Genomic DNA, 6,504 nt, shown 5'->3' on the forward strand with positions numbered 1-6,504 from the left:
TGCACGGCCTGCCCTCCCCTGTTTTAGCCCCTCGAAGCAGAGCATCCTCACTCAAACCGGGAACCACGTTTTGCCACTTTTGGGCCGCGACGCCACCGTCAGCAGCAACAGACGACGCCGGAGATCAAGTCTCCACCGCCCAGTGACGCCCAGCGCCACCGCCCGTAGCCCCTATACACGCTGTGTGGTGCGTAAACTTTCTCTCCGTTCTCCCTCCCTCCTTCTCTCGGCGTTGCATCACCCTGCCCAGAGAATCCCAGCCGACGCCGACCCCTCCTAGCCACCGTGAAACCCGGCCAGCCACCAGACCCACCGTCGCACTCAGCCTCTCTCTCGGTGAGCATCGCACCACCCAACCCGATTGCATGCATTTCCTTTCACGCGTAAACCGGATCATGCAAACCGTAAATCATTCTTTTTCTTTAGGTTAGTTATATTACAAAAATGCCCCTCTATTTTGTTTTCCCAAAATACCCATGTTCAGTATGTTATTTTCCAAAAATATCCTTGCTTATTTAAGACTAACGGGTAAGACTATTTTAGTGTCGAGAAGTGTTTAGGTTTAGAAAATATAGACTATTTTAATAGTTAGGTTTTTAAATAGAATCACTTGTTTAATTAGAAATTTATGCAAAATACGTGTTTATTTTTTTATAGGCGACCGATTTCGTGCTGAAAATAGTGGATTAGCATTGCAAGGTAAGTAGCATGATCATATCCTTACGCGTATGTACAGTGAGCTGTTTGTCTTTTTATAAATGATATTATGCATGTATGCCCTTTATTGGAAGCCCCTTTTTACGTACCCAAAACATGATAAAATTATGAAAAAGTCATGATTATTTGTGGAAGATTATTCATGAAATTATTTATGAAATGCATGATTTTATGTGAAAGATTATTCATAAAATTATTTATAAAATGCATGATTTTAAGTGAAAGATTATTCATAAAATTATTTTAGGAAATGCATGATTTTAGGAGAGAGTTATTTCGTAAAATATTTATGAAAAATCATGATTTTATGCGATGAAACATGTATCACGACGTTTATGAAAGAATGCGATTTCGTTTGAAATCTATGATACGATATGACAAGTATGTATGTGATTTCTTTTGAAATCTATGAAATGACAAGTATGCAAGTATGATTTGATAAAATATGTAACGGCCTATGTTATGATATGAAAACGGTACCTATGTTATGGGCATATTGCATTGCCAGGTCGTGCATGCTGGTAGTGCACCCAGTATTGTCTTCCTTATGTATGGATTCCACAACCCGCGGCCACGGGCGGAATCGGAATCTATTTAGATTCCCTAACCCTAACTCACGGGGGTCAATAGTGGGTAACGGCCTATGATAAGTGAAAGATAAGTTAATGTTCATGTTCATGTTATTTATGCATGTATTTATGAATATGCACGCTTTTCAAGACACCTTATGTTTATTATGTTTACTGTATGATGTGTTGCTTATTGAGTATTCGACTCATTTTTGTTTGTTTTCATGTTTTTTTTAAAACCCCCAGGTGATGACATTTATGAAGATGAGACTGCAGGACAGGACTTGACTCCGGGAGGCAAGGCTGAGGCCTAGACAGATTTTGCTATGATTATTTCTATGGTTTAAATAAATTATTTTGATAAGCACATAAGACTTCTGTATTTCTTAATAAATGCTTCCGCAGACTTTATTTTAAATTTTCAGTATTTATTGAAGTTTGTTATTTTATGGAATTCTTTCGTATCTAACGCATTGTTAAAAAGGAAAAGCTTTTTATATTTAAGTTTAGTAGTAGCACACTGGCTCCTCGAAAATTCTAAAATGTCTTTTCGGGAACGGGGTGTTACAACAATACAAAGGGCATTTTTGTAATTTAACTAACCCACCAAAAATTGATTTTACGGGTTGGATTTTACGGGTTGCATGTATTCGGGTTGGGTTTTACACGTGAATGTGTTGCATGCATTAATCGGGTTGGGTGGTGCGATGCTCACCGAGAGAGGAAGAAGGCAGTCGCGATGGTGGGTCTGGTGGCTGGGCACCGCGTCAACTCCGACGAGTGGTGGCTATGCAACTGAGAGGGAGAGAGAGTTTACAAGATGAATGAGAGGGAGAGGAAATGGCGTGAACTTACAGAGCAAGGATGGCGGCTTGCTGTGGCATCACTGGGCAGTGGAGGCCAGATCTCCAGCGTTGTCTGTTGCTGCCGACGATGGCGTCGCTGCCCACTAGTGGCAGAACGTGGCTCTCGGTTTGGGCAAGGATAATTCCTCTGTTTCGGTACAATAAAACAGAGTATTGTCCGTGTGGTTTCTCAACGGCTGGACGACGGTGGTGGAGGGTAGAACTTTGGTTGCTGTGTGTGGGGAAGTTGGTGGTTCTCGATTATGCGTTGGCTGAGGGCGGAGACGTGAGCTAGGGGTGTTGGAGGGTGAACGTTAGGTGGTGAACCGAGATAGCCGTGCTGCGGGACTGAACGTGGGTTGTGGCTATGGTTTTCGGTCGTTGTCACGGAGAAGGTCTTGGGTGGTCTGCTAGACGAACTAAGGGGAGGTGGTGGGGGTTGTTTTCCTGGACGTGTGTTAATTATTGAAATTTACAGAAGAAAAATTCGGTAGGGAGGATTTTATTACGAAAATGACTCATGGGCTTGTAGAGAAAAATAATAATAATAATAATGATGATGATGATGATAATAATAATAATGATGATAATAATAATAATGATGATAATAATAATGGAGTCTTAATTTGTAAAAATAAATAAATAAATAAATCTATCCACTAAATTCTCTATTGGGCTTTATCTCATTTATTGAGTTTAACAAAATTATTCGAAATTTATCCCTAAAAATATAGGATTGGGTCGTTTCAAAAACTATTTCCACATGATTTCTAATCTTCCTTCGAATAAAACATCCAAAAAATCAAAACTTAATTTTTTTTCAAAACTTTCGGCCAAAAACAGAGATAAACATAGCAAATCTATAAGATCCAAGGCAGAGATAAAACGGGGCTCTGATACCAAATGTAAGCAAAATGACGATTCTAAAATGCAGAATAAACACTTAAAACAGAATCGAAAAGCTTTAATGCCAAGGAAACAGTACCTCCAGCCATTGATGTTCCTCACGGTTTTGCTGCATTCTCTCATTAATGTTTGGCACTTCCAAACTCTGATCACTCTATTTAGATGATATAAGACTGAAGGAGATTGAGTGAATGAGTCTGAGGACCAAAACGTAGTATTTATAGCCGAAGCTTCCATCAAGTTTTGGTGGCTACATGTCCCACATGTTCAGTTTATCATGGGGCAATTCCAATGTTCTACGAACGTGATAAATATTCGGAGTAGACCACTTCAAGAACTCCTAAAATGAAGGGGAGCTGGAGACTCGTTCTTATGAACAGCCTCCACGAGAAATGGTCAACATTTGCATCATCCTACATGGTATCCAGGGAAGAGTAATGCTACATACAGTCATGGAGTGTACAAATATTGTGCAGTCGCTTTAAAAAAGTGTAAAATCCACTATTTATACCCTCTCAAATTATTAATAAAATCTTATCTTACTCATCATCGCTTCAAGTAGTGCATAACACACAATATATGGTATCTGATAGCTAACGCCATAGTTACGCACCGATCAAAGCTCTGAAATAAGTATGTACAAAATTTCAATCATGTATTCAGGCTCGGTCAATTTAACCCATCCATAACTTCAATCAGCACATCGACTTCTTGACCTGTGGATTCTTATCCAAAATGGATTTCCATACATTTATTTTAGTAATTAAGAAAATAGTTTTTAATGATACTGTATATTTTTATTTGTTTCAAATATTAAAAAAAAATGAAAAAAAAAAAGTAAAAAAAAAAAAAGGCCGAATGACGATTTGGAAATATTCGTCGGGCTATAGCACGACTCCCATATAAGGGTGTTATTAGCCTTCGCTTCATTTTCGCAACAACAATGCGACTTTACCTGCGCTGTCTCTTCCACGTTGATCGTAGAGCCTCTCACCGTGTAAGCCCTCTCTCTTCGAACACCCTGAACCCCATTATCCCATTTTTCAATACTATCAATGTTTCGTCATCGCATGGTTCTTTCCTTGATTGCCCTTTGATTTGGTTGAGCAGCTTTCTTTTCATAATCAGATACCCTTTTGTCAGCAAGTCAAGCCCCAACCGTATTTTTGATGATATTAGTAAAGAATCAATTTGTAATATTATTCAAATTATTCAACAAGAGCAGTGGGATGACAATAGGATTATCTGTTTGTTTGACTCGGCGCTGGCGCCCATATGGATGTCTAGGGCTTTGGTGGAATTGAAAGGGGATCCAAGGTTAGCTTTGCGGTTCTTCAAATGGGCGGGAACCCGAATCGGGTTTTGCCACACCACAGAGTCATATTGTATCTTGATCCATATATTGTTTTACGCGAGATTGTACTTCGACGCCAATAGGATTATTAGAGAGTTAGTTTTGTTGAGGTGGGTTTTGCTAGGTTGGCATGTGTTTGACGTATTGTGGTCGACAAGGGGTGTTTGTTTTTGAGGGTTTGTTGTGTTTGATGCTTTGTTTAGTGTTTTGACTGGGCTAGGAATGCTGGAGGAAGCGATCGAGTGCTTTTTGAGGATGGAGAAGTACAGGGTTTTGCCTAAACCTCGGTCTTATAATGAACTTTTGCATAGGCTTTCAAAGTCAGGGAAGAGGGAATTGTCGAGGAAGTTTTTTAAAGATATGGTTGGGGCTGGAATTAGTCCTTCGATTTTCACATATAATATAATGATAGACAATATGTGCAAAGGAGGAGATTTGGAAGCCGCTAGAAGCTTGTTTGAAAAAATGAAACAAACTGGCCTTATGCCCAATGTTGTCACATATACTTCTCTTATTGATGCATATGAAAAGGCAGGCAAGTGGGAATTGTCGAGGAAGTTTTTTAAAGATATGGTTGGGGCTGGAATTAGTCCTTCGGTTTTCACATATAATATAATGATATACAATATGTGCAAAGGAGGAGATTTGGGAACCGCTAGAAGATTGTTTGAAAAAATGAAACAAACTGGCCTTATGCCCAATGTTGTCACATACTTCTCTTATTGATGGATATGGAAAGTTTGGATTCTTGGATGAATCGGTTAGTATATTTGAAGAAATGAAGGATGCAGGTTTCGAACTTAATGTAAGAACATATCATGCTTTAATTAATTCTTTCTGTAAATTTGAAAGAATGCCTCAAGCTTTTGAGTTTCTCCATGAGATGAAGATCAATGGGGTGGTGCTAAATGTTGTAACTTATAACACATTAATTGATGCATTTTGTAAGGAAGGGATGATGCGAGAGGCAATTAAATTTTTTGTTTACATGAGACGTGTTGGTCTTCTGCCCAATAAATTTACGTACACTTCTCTGATTGATGCAAGTTGTAAATTAGGCAATCTAAATGATGCTTTGGAGCTGGCTAATGAGATGATGCAGGCAGGAGTTGACTTAAACATTGTCACCTACACAGCTCTAGTGGATGGTCTATGTAAAGGTGGGAGGATAAAGGCAGCAGAAGAAATCTTTCAGGCAATGCTGAAAGCTGGTGTAGTTCCTAACCATTTTATATACACAACCCTTATGGATGCTTATTTCAAGGCAGGAAAAACTGCAGAGGCTCTCAATCTGCTGCAGGAGTTACAGGACTTGAATATTGAGGTCAGCATTGTTACTTATTGTGCACTAATTCATGGTTTGTGCAAAACGGGATTGGTTGAAGAGGCAATCAGGCATTTTAATAGCATGAACGACATTGGTATGCAACCTAATGTTGCAGTTTATACTGCGTTAATTGATGGTCTTTGTAAAAATAATAGTATTGAAGCAGCCAAGAAGCTGTTTGATGAGATGTTTCAGAGGGGTCTCCATCCTGATGAGATTCAGTGTATATGTCTATTGACGAAGTATTATGAGCTGGGAAAAGTGGATGAAGCCATTGAATTGCAAAATGAGATGGTCAAAAAGCGTCTAATTACTTGCAGTGATGATCTCGCAGTTCCTACTTTACAAACTTGAGAGAAATATATTTCCAGCCTTAGTTCGACGGAGCTGTGTTCAGTGTTTGGATCAGAAACACAACACAGTTTACCTTTCCTAAATGGGAGTATGTAATGGACCCACGCTTGACTTGTTCGAGAAGTCACTCTCCAGAATGTACGAAGAGAAGAGAAGAAGAATGAAGATGAAGAAGAAGGAAGAAGTCGGCAATTGTATGAAATTGTTCTTCTCTGTTTTCCCCCGTTTCTTCTATTTATAGTATTTGTTTGAACAAAACGACAGTGTTTAGACAATACTTATTACAATTCTTGTAAATGAAACGACTGTGTTTACAACTAATAAGAAGAAAGACATTAAACGACAACGTTCTATTTAAGACTAAAACGAATTATACATCATACGACGCCGTGTGCAATTGTTCAGGATCAACTAACTGCTCTTAACGACCTT

At 39.0% G+C, this 6,504-nt stretch overlaps 1 pseudogene; it reads left to right on the forward strand.

Annotated features, from left to right (window-relative positions):
- The first annotated feature begins 2,150 nt into the window (after positions 1-2,150).
- Positions 2,151-6,072, forward strand: LOC109006918 (annotated as a pseudogene).
- The last annotated feature ends 432 nt before the right edge of the window (positions 6,073-6,504 follow it).

The sequence above is a fragment of the Juglans regia genome, chromosome 13 (genome assembly GCF_001411555.2).
Source record: "Juglans regia cultivar Chandler chromosome 13, Walnut 2.0, whole genome shotgun sequence".
Taxonomy (NCBI): Eukaryota; Viridiplantae; Streptophyta; class Magnoliopsida; order Fagales; family Juglandaceae; genus Juglans; species Juglans regia.